The sequence below is a fragment of the Protopterus annectens genome, chromosome 1.part1 (assembly GCF_019279795.1).
Source record: "Protopterus annectens isolate FY-2018-M chromosome 1.part1, PAN1.0, whole genome shotgun sequence".
Taxonomy (NCBI): domain Eukaryota; kingdom Metazoa; phylum Chordata; order Ceratodontiformes; family Protopteridae; genus Protopterus; species Protopterus annectens.
In genome coordinates this window covers 1,024,083,242-1,024,105,629 of record NC_056726.1, presented here as the reverse complement: position 1 = coordinate 1,024,105,629, position 22,388 = coordinate 1,024,083,242, and positions in this window count along the sequence as shown.

The window sequence follows — 22,388 nt, the reverse complement described above, 5'->3', positions numbered from 1 at the left end:
TTATTAGGCATTAGACAGACATAAAGAATAAACAGGATAAATGATGTTTCATTTATGCATACATTTTAGAAAAGCAGAAGCAAAGAATCTTCCACTGAATATTGACCTTGCTGGCTAAGCAAAGATTACAGATAGCTCTTGTTATGTTCCTGGTTCAAGGGAAGATTGCAGACAGTTTTATTTTGTTCCTTTCTCAAGGGAAGAATCAAAAGATAAGGCATCTGTGAAGCTACAAACAAGATATAGCCTGAAAAACAAGGTTAGGGGTGTGAATGTAGTCTACAGAAGAAAATTACTAGAAAAAAGAATATGATATGTGAAGTTTAGGATAGCAGGCAGTCTAGTCTGATGCAAGACTTGTTCAGTTACAAGACTGGTTTAGATGATTCATGTTAATAGTTATGTTTCACACGTATATTTTATGGTTACGCTGATTTGAATATGCTGCAAAAATCTATCTGCTGTTCTTAAATGTTACACACTTGAATAAAGAAGAATGGAAAAAGAAAATAAAAACTCTGATTGTTTTTTACAACAATGCAGTTGTCCAAACTTATGATTGAAGAACAACAGGAAATTGCATTACTTGATCTGAAATGGGATTATCTTCCAAAACAGAGGAAGGCACTCAGAGATTAACCTATCCTTCCCTTTAGTTTTATTTAGTGAATGATGTAGGTTGAAATTTCTCTTTCTAATTGGCTGGACTATTTAATTTATAAACAAAAAGGAGATTAATGAAAGCAGAATCCCTGAGGTCAGAGTAAGCAAGGTACAGGTTCCACCTCTGGAGCCAACCCAACAGTGAGTAAAGGGACAAGGATACCAACCTCTCCTGGTAGTTAAGATGCTTGATGCAAGACATCATTTTTGTTACAACCTTCTGTGGTTCTGCAAGTTATTTGGTGCATCTTGTAAGATACATAGCAAAGGATGCAATATATTATATGATATTGTATTATATAATGGCTCTGATCAGGGAAGAATGGAAGGGAACAATGACTTCCTCAGTTTAAGAAGAGATACCTATTAGCAATTAGTTGTGAGATATAGAAGGTTTTCATAACTATACTTGTCAAATAGTGATCGATGGAAAGGTAGATATTAACTCTGAGGCCAAGGTCTGTAATCCTTTGATGGAGTCACTTGGTAACAGAGTGTTATCAGTGCAGTAGCTCCTTCCTTAAAGGGGGCTATACTGCATTCTTGGCATTTAATTTAAGCCCTTTTTTGGTGCACCAGGTACTGAGTTCTGCAAATTTATTTTTAAGGGTATCAGTATCTTGGGTTGACATGACATCTCCATCCTGTTCACATTCATCAGTTTAGATGCCAGAGAATTAAATGCCAATCAGGAGACGAGGCATCACCATTCCTGACATTGTAGGCTCTGTCCACGAGTTAATCTGTATTAGAAAATAAGGATCAATGTTTAATGTTGCAAGCTTATTTATGTTTCCTTCATCTGGTATAGTGTCAAGTGCCATAAGTTGGTACTAGGCTATTGGCCCTAGGGCCTATACAAGCCTAGCCATAACAATTCCCTTGGTATTTCTTCCCACAATATTTACTTCCCTGGACCCCTGTCTAGCAGGGTGATTGACGTGATCCCCGGGGTGAATTTCCTATCTCCCATCCAATCGTCAAGGTTCCTTTTGAAGAGGGTCAAGGAGGTGCTCTGCTTGACATGTATGGGCAGTCTATTCCAGAGTATGGGGAGTCTCTGGATGAGGAACCTATCCCTCCAGCATGTTTTGTTTATTGTGATGACAAGGTTTAGATCCCTGGAGCTTGTGGCTCTGAGGGATTGGGATTTCTTTAAGTGGAGCATGTCCAACAGCTCAGGGTTTGACATGGTCTTGTGTGTTAAGCAGAGATCACTTCTGAGTAGGTGATATACCACAGAGTATAGCTGGAGTTGTTTTAGACAGTCAGCATAGGGCATATGCTTTAGGCCTGTGATTCTTTTAGTGAGGTATTTCTGCAGCCTTTCCAGCTGTTGCAGATGTCTTGTGAGATACATACCAAATTGGGCATTGTACTCTATAATGGTTCTAATGAGGGATGAGTACAGTGGGACAATGACCTCCTATTTTCTGGATGAAAATCCCTTAGTGATGAGGTGAACCACATAGAAGGATTGACTGTTGTGGTGATGTGGTTATCGAAGGTGAGACCACTATCCACCTGTGTCTCTAAGTCTCTCATCACACTTTCAGTGTTTAGTGTACTGCTGCCTATGTGGTAATTCATGGGTACATGTTTTTTTTTTTCCCAAAGGAGATAACTATACATTTATTGGCATTAAGCTTGAGCCCATGGCTCTTGCACCAAGCATCTGTTTCTGTAAGGCCCTTTTGTAGAATATCCACATCATTTGAAGATTCAATAATGGCTCCCAGTTTGCAGTCATCTGTGAACTTTGTTAGCCAGAGTCCCTTAGTGTTGGCCTGTACTTTAGAGAAGTAGATGGCAAACAACAATGGTCCCAGGACTGAACCCTGAGGTACTCCACTTGTCACTTGTCTGGAGCTGGATTTGGAGTTGGCTACTTTTACAGTCTGGGTTCTGTCAGTAAGCCAGTTGGCAACCCATCGAGTGACATATGGATTTATGCCCAGCTTAGTAAGTTTATCTATGATTCCAGAGTGGGGGATGGTGTTGAAGGCCTTGGTGAGGTCCAGATAGGCTGTGTGGACAGCCTTACCATTGTCCACAGCTCTGGAGACTGATCAGAAGAAGTAAATCAGGTTCAGGAGACCCGAGTAGTTTTCCCAGTTAATGGCAGGGTAGTTGAAATCACCCAGTATTAGGGTGTTTGGCTGTATCTAGTTTCCAGTATGTTAAAAAGGTGTAGTGAGAATCTTGGGGCATGATGGGGGATCTGTAGCAAGCTACGATTTGGATTGCAGTCTTACCTAGTGTTAGTTGCACCTGGAGAATTTCAGATGCATTGTGTTTGGCAACTAGCCTGGAGGTGTGAATATCCTTGGTGAATATGGACAGTCCTCCACCTTTAGTGTTTTGGTCTTGGTTTGGTGGCCGAAAAGTGTGGTAAGAGTTGTAGCCTGGTATTGCAGGGGTGCTCTCTGGAGCCTTGAACCAGGTCTCAGTTACTGCACAGATATCGATGTTCTCTATTTTTAGGAGTGCCTCGAGAGAGTGCATTTTGAGGTTTAGACTTCTAGCATTGAGTAGCATTACTTTCATATTTTGCTTGCTTGTATCTGTTATGGTGGTGGTTTTGTCCTTTGAACCTTGCCCAAAAAAGGCACTATAGGGGTGGCAAGAACCTTAGCCAGTAACCTGAATCCCAGGGGTGACAGGTGCAGGCCATCTCTGGCAAAGCATTGCAGTTAGTCGATCATGTCGTCCCAGGCAGACAGATACTGGATCCCCTTTGAATGACACCAGAAGCTTAGCCAATTGTTGAAGTCAATCATTTTGTCCTTATACTGTGGTATAATTCTGGGAGAAGGCAGGATGCTACTCAGGGCTAGGGTAATACCTGCTTGGGCCATATGATCTGAGAGCTCTTCCATGTCTCTTTTCATGTAGTCCAGGGAGGTATGTCTCAAGTCATTCACTCCAACACGGACAATGAGAGAGTCATATTTGTACTTGTTGTGGAGTGACTTGAGTGCATGTTTTATGTGGCGGATCCTGGCACCCAACAGGCAGCTGACAGTAACGTTCTCCTTGTTTAGCCTGGTGAGTGGGACATCAGTGGGCTTGACTATAGAGTCATCTATGACTAAAGTGTTGGGTACGTTGTCCTGCCTTAGGGGCTTTTGTTGTGTGGCACACTGGTGTTGTGAGCTATGTGTCACTTTGGTTGTGACTGGTGTTTGTATACATTTCAGCTTCGGAGGTCCTTGTTGCTTGGGCAGGTTAATGTTAAGGGCCTCAGCATATGTGGGTTTAGTGTTGGCATGTGTGGGTGTTGATGGTGTGGATTTTGAAGGGCTATGTGTTGCTTGAGGTGTAGTGTAGGTGTTAACCTTCTCCTCTTGACTATGTAGCACAATCTTGGCTGGAGAGAGTTTTGCTTCCAGTTTGGCTATGTAAGTGCATCTCTCACAGGTTGTAGTGTTGGATGGTAGGAGGAGAGGGTTGTCTGTGTACATGAGGCAGTTGCTGCCTGTAGCCTGTAGATAGACTTACGTGAAACAGTTTAATTAGAGTCTCAGTGAGTGCATGTTTGACTCTTTATTGTGCAGCCTGCTTTATTGTTGTTATAGAAAAAGTGTTTTTGATCTCTGGGAGCACATGAAGGACATGATCCCTTATGATGATTGGAGAAAGTGATTCAAGAAAGCCTGGTGTTGCGATGGCAGTTTCACAGAAAAGTTAGCAACACGCTTGTTTTCTAGTTTATTAGCATTTTTTTCAGGTGTGAGCATGAGTCATCTATAAATACAGATGTGCCCTTTCTAATAGTCATTTTTCCTATTATAGATGTCAGGTTTTGGCGCAAATCACTTCTTAAAAGCTGACTACAACCTCCTAAGGGAGGGTATCTGTGGCTTCACACCACCACCACCTTCAGACAATGTAGACAACTTTGCTGAACAGTACGCCAATGCAGGAAACAAACATCTGTACAACTGCATGGACTCAGCCATACCCAATAGAACTAAGACTTGTACCTCAAGGAAATGCAAACCTGTTTGGTAGACATCCTCTGTCAACAGGCTTTACAACAAAAGGAAGAAATAGTTGTCCAAGGGTAAAAGGGAACAAATTCCAAATTTGAAAAACTCCCCCCTTAGCCTCAACAAGCAAATTAGATCACTAGTGAAAACCTCCAAGGCAAATTATGAATCAAAACTAGCCTCCATAACAAAGAGAAACTATAAAGTCTTCTTCAGTTATGTCAGGAACCTCTGTGGCAAAGCCCAGATTTGTTCCGAATTAGTACTTACCAGTATCACTTACACTGATCCAGTTGACTTAGCCAGCCTGCTAGCAGATAGGTTCAGTGCAAACTTCACCCCCCCTCCCGTCTCCACCAAAGGCCATTTTGACATCCCTAATACTTGTCCCGCACCTCACATTTCCATAGATCAGGTGTTACAGGCCCTATCCAAGGCAAAGAGCACAGCTTCCATGGGACCTGATAGTATCCCAGGATGCATTCTGCACCATCTCCAGCAAGAACTGGCTTCTCCATTGAGCACCCTAGTCAACCACAGCCTAAGTACTGGCTTCGTTCCAGCAGAGTGGAGAACTCCCATTGTCATCTCCTTGCACAAAGTTGGTGCCACTAATGACCCTAGAAACTATTGCCCCATTAGCTTGACAAGTCTAATCTTTAAAGCTATGGAGTATATTATTATGGATGTCATAAACAAGAATATAGGCAATCTTCAAGCACTTGACCCCACCCATTTTGGATTCATCAAGGGAAGATCTTGCCTACTGAACCTGATTGACTTCTTTGAGACTGTCTCCAAGGCCCTGGATGAGGGAAAGTCAGTACATACAGCTTACCTTGACTTGGCCAAGGCCTTTGACACAATCCCCCACTAGGGCATCATCGAAAAGCTAACACAACTTGCCGTAAATCGCTATCTCATTGGGTGGGTGGCCAACTGCTTCACTGACAGGACCCTCAAGGTCAAAATAGGCACCTCCACCTCCGAAAGCAGACCTGTTACTAGTGGAGTTCCCCAGGGATTTGTCCTGGGACCCCTACTGTTTGGCATCTATTTCTCAAAGGTCCAGTCAAAGACAAAGGGCCTGTGGCTGACCACGTTTGCAGATGACTGTAAGTTGGGTGCTGTCATTGATTCCCCAAATGATGTTAACATACTGCAAGAGGGTCTCACAGCAACTAACGACCGGTGCCAAAGTCATGGCCTCAAGTTACATGCAAAAAATGTATCATCACACCATTCAGCAAAAACATAATCCCTAATGATTACCACATCAACGACAACCCCTAAGCATGCAACCTGTGGTGAGAAACCTGGGCACACAGGTTGATAACTTTATATTCGACCATCATGTAGCAGCAGTGGTCAGAAAAGCCTTTTACTTGGTTCATCTCATAAGTAAAGAGAATGCATCTAGAAAAAATGTGGCTATTTCCTCTATATACTCCTCCCTCATTATGCCAATAATTGAGTATAATGCCCTGTTTGGGATGTACCTTTCCAAACATTTGCACCAACTGGAAAGGCCACTGAAATACTTCACAAAGTGAATCCATGACCTCCAACACCTGTCCTATGCAGACAGGCTCAAATCACTATCACTCTACTCGGTATCATACAGATTGCTCAGGGGGTGATCTGTGTCTCACCTACAAGGCAATCTCAGATGCTACCCTACTAGAGATGCTCCATATCCATAAGTTTAACTCCTCATGCACTACCTGCTCAAAAGGTCTGAATCTAATATGCAGCATCAACAAAACCTGCTGGAGGGACAAACTTTGTCTCCCAGAGGTTGCCCTGTCTCTGAAATAGACTTCCCATACATGTCAAACAGAGCAACTCGCTGACCCTCTTCAAGCTCAACCTTGATGAGTGGATGGGAAACCACAAATTTGTCCCAGGGGTTCGACCTGTGTCCCTCATTGATAGGGGCAACAGGATGCTGACTGAGGTTTCTTTTTGGGGATAAACTCTTGGCTAGGCTTGTAAGAGCCTCAGGGCCATTAGCCTAGTAACCTCCGATGAGCCTATGAACATGAGTTTATTATTTCCCTTAGCCAGAATCCAGAAGCCATGTGAAGTTGAACAGCTGTTTCATGAGAAAGCCAAGATATTTAAATTATGCTGCAGATTGCAGGGATCATTCTAGTAGTTGTTAAAGGATGCTGCATAAGACATTACTAGGATACACATAATATGGGGCTTAAACCTGACATATCAGATGCCCAAAGTAGCAAGGCTCTCCAACATGATCTATTAAAGATATGAGACATAAAAACACTCTGCTAGTATGGCAGTGTTGTATATAGATTGCCCTTCATATTTTTGGGCCAAATCACATAATTGAGTAATAGACTCTGTCTCCTTGTCTATAATTCTATTGTGATGCTCAGCTAGTATTTCAACAAATTTAAGAGATGCCTGCTGTTGCACTTCACCCCATTGTTTCAATAAGATATCATTGGGGTTGATAACTAGTGGTTGAGTACATATACGTAAACCTCTTGGTGTTATTCCTTTAGTCAGATATGCCTGAAAAAGCTTATAGTGCCACGCATTGTTGCGTAATTGACACATATGTTTATTCATATTCAAAAAAATATTTTCACAACTTTCACCATTGGGACCAACATCAGAGCCATTCCCCACCAGTTTGGCCGTCCCAAGCCCAAAAGCAGTTAAATCATCCCTATCAGAGGCAAGCCCCTTTAATAAATTATTCAATTCCATGATATATAAATCCAAATATAGTAAAGTGATGTCTAAATCTAAATACTCGTAGAAGGTAAATTCAGGAACCAAAAGGTCACTGAGATATCAAATGGGTACAGTAGTTATTATATTCCAAATAAATCTTGTCCTTTTATCTATAAGGCCTTTAGCCGATTCATACATAGATCAATAAGCCCTAGGCCAAAAAGGAAGAGTTTACTGTATACAGCATAATCACTAAAATATCAATTGAGTACAATAACAGCCAATAATACTGTGTCCAAAGTGCATATCTTCCTAAGATATAATTGGCCATAAGTCAATCATTGTATAAATCAATATGCCCAAGGCCATTAAGGGAAACATATATTTTTCCAGTAGTATAGAAAGTGCTATTCCACTTAATATTACCAGCATCAATAATCATCAATTACTAATCATGGGATGAAAAAATATTAATCTAACCTCAGTCAAAAAGTTGAGGAACACATCAACAATGCACCCTGATGTAGAAAGCTGCAAACAATATTTAAATGTCTAAAAAGTGTTAGATGCACCTATAAGTCCTTTCACAAAAAATACATTGGTATAAAAATATTAAATAGTATTATAGTCTTGAAACATAAATTCTAAATATAACAATTGAAAAAAAAAAACATAAAAATAGACTATATGCCAATCTATATTAAGGGTCTAAAGGCCTACATTAGATATTTATGATGTGTTGTTCAAAGAACAATATCTTGAGCAATATTCTGTACAATAGGTCCAAGTAACACTAACCTATTCGTAGATATAAAAATTATATCATAACATAGCGCTTGAAGACCTAAATAATTCCCATTAATTTACTACTAATGTGTCCGGCATATTCAGAATGAAAATAGTAAAGAATATATTTAAATGGTTGAGTACAAACAGCATAAGAATCACTATACTAAGCTGGAGACTCTAAAACTGATGATATAAGCTAGAGCTGTATATATATATATATATATATATATATATATATATATATATATATATATATATATATATATATATATATATATATATTCAGTTTATAGTGATATATCAAGACCTTACCAGATAAGGGCCTTATTAACTGCCTATATACATATTATGTCCCACACACCAAATTCTTACTGTTAGAATTCAATAAACCACTTTAGTATAGCTCAGGAGCCAATGGTAGTTATTTATAAATATATAACCTGCCTTTTCAAATCATAGTAGTGAATAAAGAGTGAATATGTAACTGACATTAATCAAGTTTCCAGTCACAATTTTATCAGGTTAGAAAACCTGGATAGTATATGGATTCAAGATATTTGACCCGTAATGATAACCATAGTCTGCCTTCATAGCAGGTATTGTCGATAAATACATAAATCCAAGATTCCCTAGCCTCTGTGGTTACAAATTATGAAACTTAGTAGTTTTCATTTGTATGATATAAATATATACATCCTACTTACAGTGAATAAGTCAGATAATAAAAAGTTTTGAATGGTTCAATATAAGTAACATAAGAATAACTCTATAAGCTGGAGACACAAAAACAAACTGCATGAATTAGACCATATAGAAGGTGGAAAAATTATTAAATATAGTCCATCAATAGAAAACCAGATAAGGCCGCAATATCAGCCTGCGTTCGTTTGTGTCCCTCATGCCGAATGCCCTTATGTATGCATTCATATAACCACTTAGTATATTAGGAAAGAAATATTTCCAACCTTTACAAGTTCAAACATAAAACCTTACTGTGAGTAGTAAACCAGGTCCAAACATGAAGTTCTCAGTTGTAAAGATACATGTCAAATATTGATGTAACCACGTGAATCCAAAATTATCCAGTCGTGACTACCCCAAGTAATGAAATAAAAAGACAACAGAAATCCTGTTTACGTCATCGCCACTTAGAACATAAGGCCAAACATAAGGATTACGTTTAAGCAAAACGTTAGCGTGTAGTGGCAATAAAAAACAAATAAAGAAATGAAGTTGCATACCAGATATACCCTGCTCTGCTGCTCAGCTCCAGAATTCTCCTCAGACAAGTAAAAAAATAAATCCGTTGGAAGAAATCTGTTGATTCATCTACCACCACATTATATTCATGAAAGCTCAGATTTAGAAAGGCATTGAATGTGGGTATTTCCCAACCAAAATCCAACTGCTTAAAAAGCTCAAATGTTCAAGGAGAAAAAAATATATCCATAAAGTTCCAAATAGGTCACGAGGAAAGCAAAATAAGACCCAAAAGGTGCATCTTTTGGTCAGTAGGTGCCACAGGCCAACCGCAGAGAGAAAAAGGAAACTCAGACAGAAAAAAACCTCTGCGAGTACAGCAGCTGCACAGTCTCAGTCAAAATCAAAGCTGTCCACAAAATTAAGAGACCAGCATACAGTGGCAGCAAAATAATCCTTTATTGTTAGAGTGCCCTATGCACATAAAACAAGAACAGACTGGTTTTGGCTTTACATTTACATAGCCTTCATCAGTGTTAATGTATAATTACTTTATCATTCTTTAAAGGACATGTAACCAATTGAAGATGCTAATTAAGCCCTGGTTTAAAGAGACCTCCTAATTTAACAATCCATTTTTTCTCCATACTATTTAATAATTCATGCCACCCTAATTTATTGTTTCTAGGTCTTTCTATTTTATCTATGATGGTAAAAGTAAATATAGCATTTTTATATGTTATGGTATGTTTATATAGGGCATTGGTTTCTTTATGATGTTTAATGTCGCTAAGATGTTCAGAAATGAAAGGTACTAAAGGACAGTGTGTAACATCATTGGAATATTTTGACATCCGACATCGGACTTAATCAAATTCTGGGGGAATAGATGCTACTTTTCTTTTAAGAAAGGTAAAAATCTTGCTGCCTACTTCAATCATTATAAACACGGTCAATTTGATAAAAAGAAATATATCCAAACTATTTTGTTAGGAGACCCCTTAATTGGTTGTCACCCATGTGGTCACTGTGTTCACTGTCCTAGAATTATAAAAACCAAAAGGTTTAGCAGTCAAAATACCCCTCAAGTTTATGATATTTCATTTTTTGCAAATTGTCTTACAGACTGGGTGGTTTATCTAGCTAGTTGCAACTGTTCAGCATTCTATATAGGGCAAACTTTGAGACCCCTTAAATTTAGAATTTCTGAACATCTTAGCGACATTAAACATCATAAAGAAACCAATGCCCTATATAAACATACCATAATACATAAAAATGCTATATTTAATTTTACCATCATAGATAAAATAGAAAGATCAAGAAACAATAAATTAAGGTGGCATGAATTATTAAATAGTATGCAGAAAAAATGGATTATTAAATTAGGAGGTCTCTTTAAACCAGGGCTTAATGAGCATCTTTAATTGGTCACATGTCCTTTAAACTATGTATTTAAAGAATGATTCAGTAATTATATATTAACACTGATGAAGGCTATATAAATGTAAAGCTAAAACCAGTCTGTTCTTGTTTTATGTGCATTGCGCACTCTAACAATAAAGGATTATTTTGCTGCCACTGTATGCTGGTCTCTTAATTTTGCGGGCAGCTATTAAAGATATGAACCAGTAAGATAAACACTTCTATTCTTTTGTCCATTTATTATACCAGTGAAAAGACTGTTAACTTTCATATGCAATTTCTAAAGTATTTTTTGTGTTATAAGCTTCAAATGTATAGCTGATATTTCATGTTGTTAAGAAAAAAGTTGTTTCCATACTCAGGACTGTCATATATCTAAAATGCTGAGAAAGAACCATGCTGATACATACCAAGTTAAATAGCTGAGGATTTGTACTTTAACTTACATCCATCCTTAACATTCCCATGGTTTTGTGCATGTTAGGACATTTAATTTTACTTTACGCTATTCCTAATGAAATCCTGAGACATCATTAATGATAGTAAACTAGAAAGCTGAATGCATGATATATAAAGTTTAGTGTAAAATGTGCATTTTCATGATACATGATAAAATTTGTGTGCAATTGTCCATGACTTAATGATTGTGCAAATAATGACTTTAAAAGCATCAGTGAAATAGATGTTTTATATAGTCATTGCATTATAACAAAGAATTTGGCATGAGATGATATGAATTAGCGAATCAAATTATTTTCTTTATCTAGATTTGCCACTGGAATATTTAAATTACAGCTATGCCAATATCAACTAGTTGGCAGAATTTTTCATTTTCATACCAACCAACATAAATAAGATTAAATGGATTTTATTCCAGAGCATTCTCAGAATAGAATATACCTTTCACTAATTTGAAAGACAAAGGACAATTAGGATATACAAGGATTCTAATCATAGCCACTTTGGCAATATTATAATATAAATTCTGCATAATCATAAATAGTTGGTACTAAAAATCATCAATACTTTCTTGCTCCCCTCCTTCATGTATGAGACCCCCATCCTCCGTAACCTTCACATGATTCAAAAAAAGCTGCAATCATGCTATTACAAAATTGTTAAATTTGCAACTGGCTTATTTCATCGCATACATCACTGTTATGCCTTCAATGAATTAAATTGGCTAGATTTCTCCCAATACCTTTATTATATACAACTAACTCAGCTACATAAAATAATATATAAACCAGACAGTTGTCCAGCATTAAAACCTATCCTACAGCTATATACCCCATTCAGAAGTCTCTGCTCTACTAATAAACAGCTTTTAGAAGTATATAAACCTAATAAAAGAGCAGGTCAAAGCCTTACTTTTTTACCATTGCAAACCCATGGAATACCCTGCCCACCAATATCAGTATCATATACTCCTTTAAGACAAAAAACTCAAAATAATCACAGACTATTAGAAACAAAAGTGAGTACCACTGCGAGCAATTTCAATGAAAAAATTAACAAGTGATCCTTAAAAAAACACAGGTTTAATGAGCGCTTTTGGTGGAAACTGTGTCCCACCTTCATCAGATAACTACAAATCAATTAGAGAACCTTTTATATGCATAATATATATCCTAATTAATCAATTAAAAAGAATGCTTGTCTTTAAAGGGCTAGAAAATAATATTATACAAACCTAAAAAAAACATAAAAAACGATAAAATCAAACTTTTATATTCATAAAAACTACTTATATAAATGCATATTAATATAGGATTTAATTTACATCTGTCTAATATATACAGCAAATATTATTCAGTATATATAAATCGACATATATATATATATATATATATATATATATATATATATATATATATAGTTGCAAAAACAAATATAAAAAATGTGTGTAATATTCGAACAACATGTAAAATAATACATTATATATGTACACTGATATAAACATAAAAAGAATGAGCCATTAGACTAATACCAAAAGCTGATGCATCTACAAATAAACAGCCAAAATTAACTATATAACATCTCTAATATAACTATTATTTAAAATTTAGAATCATTGTCACTCGTCTTAAAGGAGCATTAGGTATAAACCACAGGTTATATACACTAAAATACACCATATTGTGCTTAATGGCTATGAAGCTAATAAATAAAAACACATACATGATATGCTTAATAAACGGATAAGAATCAATATATGCAATAAAATACCAAACTTTTTCATCTACTCAGGGCTAAATGTTTAAGAATACTTTTTATAGATATGTATTCGTTTAGACCGGAATATATATGTGCTTCGGTTCTAATCTGCCACATAATTTCATCGATCTTCAGATTTACCTGCCAGGGGCCTCCTCTATGATCAGGATCCCTTTGTTGCAAGACAGAAAACTTGAAGCTATGATCAGGGAAGTCAACTATGCCTAGCCAGAGCATTATGCTTATCTTTTTTAGAGATAGCATAACAATGTTCATAAATACGTTGTTTTAATTTTCTCTCAGTCTTTCCGATATAAAATACGGAATACTGGTAACATATTGCAATGTATATAACAGCTTTTCTATGACAATTGTACCTTCCTTTAATATGATAGACATAATTTTTTATTTTAATTTTTCTATCCACAAAAATATTTTATTTTTATTTTATTTTTGTGGATAGAAAAATTAAAAAAAATAAAAAATCATAGCTTCAAGTTTTCTGTCTTGCAACAAAGGGATCCTGATCATAGAGGAGGCCCCTGGCAGGTAAATCTGGAGATCGATGAAATTATGTGGCAGATTAGAACAGAAGCACATATATATTCCGGTCTAAACGAATACATATCTATAAAAAGTATTCTTAAACGTTTAGCCTGAGTAGATGAAAAAGTTTGGTATTTTATTGCATATATTGATTCTTATCCGTTTATTAAGCATATCATGTATGTGTTTTTATTTATTAGCTTCATAGCCATTAAGCACAATATGGTATATTTTAGTGTATATAACCTGTGGTTTATACCTAATGTTCCTTTAAGACGAGTGACAATGATTCTAAATTTTAAATAATAGTTATATTAGAGATGTTATATAGTTTGTTTTGGCTGTTTATTTGTAGATGCATCAGCTTTTGGTATTAGTCTAATGGCTCATTCTTTTTATGTTTATATCAGTGTACATATATAATGTATTATTTTACATGTCGTTCGAATATTACACACATTTTTTTATATTTGTTTTTGCAACTATATATATATATATATATATATATATATATATATATGTTGATTTATATATACTGAATAATATTTGCTGTATATATTATATTTGCTGTATATATTAGACAGATGTAAATTAAATCCTATATTAATATGCATTTACATAAGTAGTTGTTATGAATATGAAAGTTTGATTTTGTCGTTTTTTATGTTTTTTTTAGGTTTGTATAATATTATTTTCTAGCCCTTTAAAGACAAGCATTCTTTTTAATTGATTAATTAGGATATATATTATGTATATAAAAGGTTCTCTAATTGATTTGTAGTTATCTGATGAAGGTGAGATTAAACCTGTGTTTTTTAAGGATCACTTGTTTGTCTTTTCGTTGAAATTGCTCGCAGTGGTACTCGCTTTTGTTTCTAATACTCCTTTAAGACCTTCAAACATTTTTGTGTCCTTCTAAAGACAGTTTATATCAAACTGAGCCCTGTACAATATTTGTGACTACTGTCAGAATGGTGGAAGGGTTGCCTGCCTGGAAACACAACCGCATAGTATGCTCTAATATCCAGGAACTGGTAGACACAACTAAAATTAAAAGTTTTGTTTCCAGAAACACAAAAGATATTAGAACCATCCGAATAATCTTAATTCCTGTAGCCTGCCACAACTATGAATGTAACTGAGATTCGGTCACTGCAAGGTAAAAGCTCGATACCTGGGAAGCAGAACTTCTGGCATTAAGAGAACATTTGGATGACCTTATAAATTGCTATCAGTAAAATAATTTGTGACTGCAGGGACTGAAGGCAGGAATGTGTGGGACTAATCGGAAAATATACCTCAGAGGTGTTGGGCCTTCCTGTAGATATCATTATTGAGTAAGCTGACAGGACAAAGCATCTCATGCTGCTAGCAACACAACCACCTCACTTGTGGGCTGCACCCCCACACCTCCCCTACTTATATATTTTAACTCCAAGATCGCACTACAGTGGGGATATGGATGGATTTCCAATCCCACTGTACCGCGATCTCCATGCAGATAGTCGAATTACCTTATGCGAATGCGGTAGTGCATTCGCATAAATGTAATTCGACTATCTCACCCACTTTCTTTTTGTGCTCAACATTCTTATGAATGGTGTTCGCACAAACAATAGTAAACACACACACACACACACACACACACACATATATATATATATATATATATATATGTATATATATATATATATATATATATATATATATATATATATAGGTCCACTTCAAAATCCTGAATCTCAAAATCTTGAAATTAAAAATACTGAAACCAAAATCTGTAAACCTCAAAATACTGAAACTCAAAATACTGAAAACTCAAAATACTGAAATACACAGGATACCAACACATTATATTCCAGCACAAGTACATACTGAAACAAATAAAACACAAACCATATTAATGTTCTCCACCTGCACCTCCCTGTGGGGGGGGGGCTGCATCCCCCACACCCCCTGCTACTTAAATATATCAACTCCAAAACTCCACTTTAGTGTAGTGAAGTGCAATCTCAGAGTTTATATATTTAAGTAGCAGGGGATGTGGGGGTGCAAGGGGGCTTGTCCCCCTCCCTATACTTGCAGAAGAGTAATATGTTTCTATATGTAGTTCTGCTGTAATATAGTTGTGCTGCTGTACTGTGTTTTTTTGATATTTTGAGTTTCAGTATTTTGAACTTTAGAGATTTTGGTCTTACTATTTTGAATTTAGAGATTTTGAGATTCAGGATTTTGAAGTGGACTCACACACACACACACACACACACACACACACATATATATATATATATATATATATATATATATATATATATATATATATATATATAAAACCTAAAATGTTAAACGATTGGTAAAACAGATGAACACAGTAATCGGGACTATTAACAGAAATTCACATGATGTAGTTGAAATCAATAGGATATATTACTGTGCAGCTAAACTAATAAAAGAAAAACTGTTACCACAAAATATAGAGCAACCAAGGAAATGAAAACAACAAGTAGAATGCAACCATGGAAACATCAAAAAGAGGAAACTATGAGGAAATTAAACAAGAAGCATCACTGTTAGAAGAATTTAGAAGAGAGAATAAATCATCAAAACTACTTACAAAGATAGACATGGCAGAAATAGAGCACAGTGTCAAAGCTGACCAGAATCTATCATACACTATTTTCAAATAATAAACTAAAGCTATTAGCACATGCAGAAAAACATAGAAGATATGCATGTAAATATAAAAAAACTGTACAAAATAAACAATTCATTCATTACTAAAAAAATTTATAGAGAAATCGGAAATAAAATAAAAGGAATAGAAACAGCACCCCCAAAAAATAAAAGAACTCATTTATGGATCGCACTAATCTCAAAGCAGTGAGACATATTTGCGCTGTAAAGTTAGTATTTGTTGTGGGCCACTACCACAGCCATATAGATAGGCCGTAGATGTTGGATTCCCCTATATGTAGTGAAGAAGTAGGAAACCATTTAACCTACAAACTGCCCAATTTATTGCCCATATTTTCTTAATGGTAGTAATTTAAACTCAGTCATAGAGATTTCAAAGTTTCAGCTAAGACAAGGTTGCAAGGATCAGTGATAAATTTATTATGGACCTACAAACTCAAGTGGCTGAGGTGTACACTCTTACAGTGAAATTAGCCAGATTTATGGAGAGATATAACTCATCACTTCAGATTTTACAAGAGGCATTTATATAAACTCTTTTCAGACAAAGCATCCCTAGATCTATAGAGGATTACCCTGCAAATCCTAGAACTATTCAGAAAAAAAAAAACAGAAATTTTTAATTGGGTGAATAAAAGTTCTGTAGTGGTGATACACAGATATTGACAATGGCTTTTACCAAAGAGTTTGCCAACTCTGACTCATATTATTGCAAATTCTCTTATCTAAGACCCGTTTGAGTTGCCATCTCCATTTAGGGTCATATCTTTTCCTCTGTTGTTGACTTTGCAGAGATCCACTTTGATGAGGCCTGTTGTTATTCCAGAAATAATGGGAGTTATGAGGACCACCCTGCCTGGGAAAAGTTACTGCACCTGATGCCCTGATGGACAATCTCCATGAACTGTTATACATTCATATGTCCCCTATAGTCCAAACATTAGTCATTACTATTAAAGATACAAGGAAGTTACTGCTGTCTTGAGTGATTCCTGTATTATCGTTTATCACAAAGGAGTCCAAATAGAGAGTGACAAAATCATCAGGAAAAGGAGAATAATACCGTTGTATTACTGGAACGGAATTCACCCTCAAGTCTTGGTGAATACCTTCACGTGCTAAACACTGTTCTTACAAAATTCCCAAGACAAAAGTGATATATAGCTTGTATTTTATATGGCATATATCATGATGAAAGGTAGGTTAAAAAATAAAAAAAAAAGACTGGGTGCACAGGTCCTAGGGTAAAAAGAAGTGTGCAGTCCTGCTGTACGCACTGATGCCAGGACTGGAACAAGACACTGTAGAATTCGCAGGACATGGAAACATCTCTGCCACAGGGCTAGGCCAGGCACACAGGAGTATGGCCCACCTATGGCAGACATATGTAGTCTACAAAACCCACAAAAATTGACGGGCCAAAGAAAAGGTGTAGAATGAAAAACTGGACTGTTGAGGAATAGGAAGACATTATGTAGCAAGACAAATGCTATGCAAAAAGAAGTATACCTGAAGTTTATAGCATTAGTACATGATTGTGACTGAATATGAAGTCATAATAATTGATTGTCTAAAAGTCTTTATTGCTATTGTCTCACATTCAGAACATGCCATTAACTATTTTATCATGTAACATTTTGAATTTTTTTTCTGTAATTTGTAAAATGTTCTTTCTTACATACCATTCAAACTAACAAGACTGTTTCTGTTCTTTCAATAGATTTTGTGTGCATAGCTGCACAAGGTAAGTATGTAATCTGCTTTCAGAGTATGCATTTATTCTACTCTGTTCAACTGTCATTTCATGTGCCCATGATTACTGATGCATTTTTACCCACTCAAGCTATAATGTACATTATTTCACAAAAATCCTCTAAATTTGTATATTACATAAGCACAAAGTGAATTTATTGCTAGAAATATATATATTTTTTCCTAGAGTAGCAGTGGCATGCCTTCCTGTTTGCTAGAGTTGCTATAATGACCCTTTGCTATTCCCATCCTTTTATTGACTGCAATTTATCAGCCTCAGGTCATGAAGCACTTCCACTTTTTTAAGGTGATTTAAACTGCAGTGCCCATTTTTAACCAGATTTGCTAGAGATGGAATATTTGGCATCATCTTAATGCAGTATCTTCACTGAGTAAAAGGAATGGGCCTTTTATGTAAACAATACAAAGAGTTTCATTTCCTTCTGATCTGCATCACAAAGTGATATCAACGAATGGATCTGCATTATTCTGTGTGACCTCATATCTAGGAGAGTATCTAATTGGGGCCCTGTAAAATTAGGTGTTTTTGGAACAAAGGCATGTAGCTTAAATTGCAGTAAGAAGTGTACCATCCTCTTTGGAAAAAAATAACAAGAGATGTGTTGATTTTGCTTCAAATGTGGGGATAGGGTCACGTTACTAAGTTTTATGATGATAACACTGAAGAAAATACTATTAGTAATATGAAAACTGAAATGCATGTTTAAGTGAAGTGATCCCTATAGATTGTGACATGAGTAAATGTAAATGACCACGCCTTGCTTCAAATCATTGTGTTGCAAATAAGCTAGTAATGTGTGCTTTATTTTTATAAGGCTGGAAGTTCAAAACTGACAAATTCTTGAAGTATGTTTACCTTGTCAAGTGTTCCCTGGTGCGTAATATCAAAGAAAAATGCAAGGAATCTGCATTCACAGTGTCAAAGAACAATAGCCTCATATTCCTGCATAAATTCAGACAATTCTAGGAAAATTGTTATATCCTATGGCTGTAAACATTAAATTTCCACATGATATAATATTATGAAAATATTTTACACATTTTGGAACAACAAACAAAATGTGGAAGAGAGCATCCAAAGATACAGTGCAACAGGCTACTATATTTAACTCAAAAGAGGTATAGCTGCTGCTTGATATATCCATTCACTATAAAAAGGTGGGGGCAAGGCAGAGACACCAGTATATAGAGTCATAATCAACAACAAGAGAAGGGAGTTGGCACAGAATCTACAAAAGGTGCTAGAGTTTTGCTGTATATAAAAAGGATTCTCGCTGTTATCAAAAGTAAGCTGTAACAATAGAGCAACTTAAATCAAAATATGTAAACGATTTCAGTATAGATACTGAAGGTGAACTAAAAGACAACTCTGAAATAAAAATCAGTACAATTCAGAAGTCAGTACTGGGACTTACAAACAATATTAACAAAGAAACTCACACAAAATAGAAGATGTTGAACACCTACACAGGAAAAATCTCTAAAAGCAGACTAGGCAAGAAAATATAGAGTTCTGATCATATTTCTTCTAATATTAGGCAGAACATTTAAATAAATGCAAACTCTAATCAATAGCTATCTGTAATCCAAGGAAAAAGTACACCTGCTGACTATTTTTGCTCTGATATGCCCTTTGCATTTAGGAGGAGCATTATAAAGAAAAAAAGTGATAGGATGGTATTCACTTCCTCGAAGATTGAGGAAAAGCAACCTAAATGAAATGAAGGCTCTCAATAAGCCTGCGCTAAAGGCAGTGACAGTAGAGCAGGAAGGTAGATTTTATTTAGACTTACTTTTGCAGGGGTTGACAGATAATATACAATAGTGTCAGTGTTTTTTGAGTGAAGTAGCTAAACCTTCTACCTTAAGGCAAGGTACTGAAGAAAGAAATTTTTTGTTACTGATATTACACATAAGTAACATAAACTTAGAAAAAACACAATGGGAAGATGATACAAGACAGAAGATAATCAAAGTTGTAGAGGAAGATGGTAAACAGGATGCACTTTATCATTTCTTACTCTTGAGTTAAAAGATGACATCATATATAGAGTAAGCAAAGAAAGGGAAGAGATTTGACAATGATTACTACTACCAGCACCTTAAAGGACACTGGCAATGAAGCTAGCCCATAGTACGATGTTGCCGGATAATTAGGAATAGACAAAAATAAAGAAAGAGTAGTGCCCAGACTTTACTGACTGGACTCGATGAAAAATCTTGTACAGAATGCCACAAAAATGCACCTCATCTTGGAGGTCAAAGTCCTTTGATCAAAATGATTACATACAGATGCTCATTCAGTGTATTGCTTCAAGCATTGATGGTGTACTTGTAAAATTTAACCATAGGGGTCAGTGCCTTATAGACTATGCTACTAAATTTCTTTAAGCAGTGTCATTACATAAAGTTAATACTCTGGCTATTGTCAGAGAACTGCTACTTTATTCTCCAGAGAAAGTATCACAAAAGAAATACTAATCCAGGCATATCATTTAACTCGATGGTTCTCCATTATTGCATCAGTGCTTTCATGTCATACAATTTAATAAATACATCACTCTATCACCCAAAGATTGATGAGTTGGTAGATAAGTTTAATAAAACTATAATGTCTGTGCTAAGGAATGTTATCGATGCAGATGCTAAAAACCAAGAACAGTTATTACTCTGCTTGATATATGTAAATTACACAGATGCCACAAACTTCAAATACCTTTATATTTTTTGAGCTTTTGTTTGATAAGCATCAGAGGACTGCTTGGCATTGTTAAGGAAACTTTTGAAGAAGAAGAAGAAAAGTCGTAATTTAAAAGTGTAGCAGAACACTATGTTAGTTTGTAGGGCACATTAAACCTGGTAATGTAAAGGAGCAGATGCAGAGATCTTGAGAGATTTAACAATGGCTTTAATATAAGAATCCCTCACATAGAGACTTTAACCCAGGATATAAGCTACTAGTGGTGTTGTCCTCTATGGAAAACAAATATTTGGCCAAATGGCAGGGGCCATTTGAGGTGACTGAAATAATAAATGCAATAAGAGGTAAGGTTAAACATTCAGGAAGAAAAGACAGAACACATTTATTGCAATTATGCAGAAAAGCTATGGAAGGATCCAAAGAATTCTGCAGAGAGCTTGCAAGCTGAAATATATAAAGGGAACACCAATGAGCCTTTACCTGAAGTACAGTTAAATATAAATATGTCAATACTACAAACGAAATAAGCTAGAAATTATGGATTTATCTTAAGAAATAAAGGATTGTTTTTAGAAATTACTGGGAAAACTAAATTGACAGAACATAATACTGAAAGAGCACCTGGAATGAAGGTTAGACTAAGTCTGTGCACAGTACAAGAGTCACATAAACAGTAATAGAAGTTACAGAAATGTTCAGAATATACATGAAAGACAATTCTTTGGTTCCTGGAACATCCCAAAATGTTGCATACTAAATCTAACAGAAGCATTAGATTCGCTAATGACGTCTGGCAACTAAAAATGATCTCAAAGTTTGATAGTTTGATAACAGCCCTAAGGCCAGAGTTCATGTGTTACTAGAGATCTTAGGGAAGACCAGAGACTTTATACCACCGTATTGAGCAAGTATTAATGGCTGATACCACCTATTCCTCTTCTAACCTCTCATGGTTTATTTCAGTACTCAGTGCTAACACTGTGCCTGCATGATGCATCAGCTAACTTGTAGCTGCAGATGGATAATATATTAAAGTTTCACTCACACTACATTCTGGCATATCTGGATATTGTACTCATCTACTTAGAGGTATTGGAGTGCTACTTTCTAAAAGTGCAGGTTGTGTTAGAATCTGTAAGACAGGCAGGCTTCACTGTAAATGGTAAGAAATATAAACTGGACATGGTGGAAGGCAAGCATGTAGAATACCTTATAGGAGGCTGGGTGGTAAGACCCAAGCTAAAAAAAACAGAGGTCATGAAAACTGGGATTTTCTAGCCACTAAAATATAGTTGGGGGTGCATTTATATATTTGTGTAGTTTGGGATTAGCTTTGTACTACATAATGATTGTATCTAATTTTGTGAATACTGACTACCCTTTGATAGATGTAAGACAGAGAAAGCTCCTCTTACATATCACTGAATGAAATAAAAACAATCTTATTATATTCTGAACCTTTGTTTTTGACCTCTTAACTTTGATAAAGTGTTCTACTTATAAACTATTATATCTGAGGTAGGCTCGGTAGGAGCAACTTCCCAAGAGAGCCAAGGTGAATAATATCCTTATGTGCTATATTAGCAGAAAGCCAGCTAATATTTCAAGAAGGCATTCTGCAGTGAAAGAGAGTTTTTAGCAGTAATGTTGGGATTTTCTGTCATAAAGTACTATCTTTCTGGTAG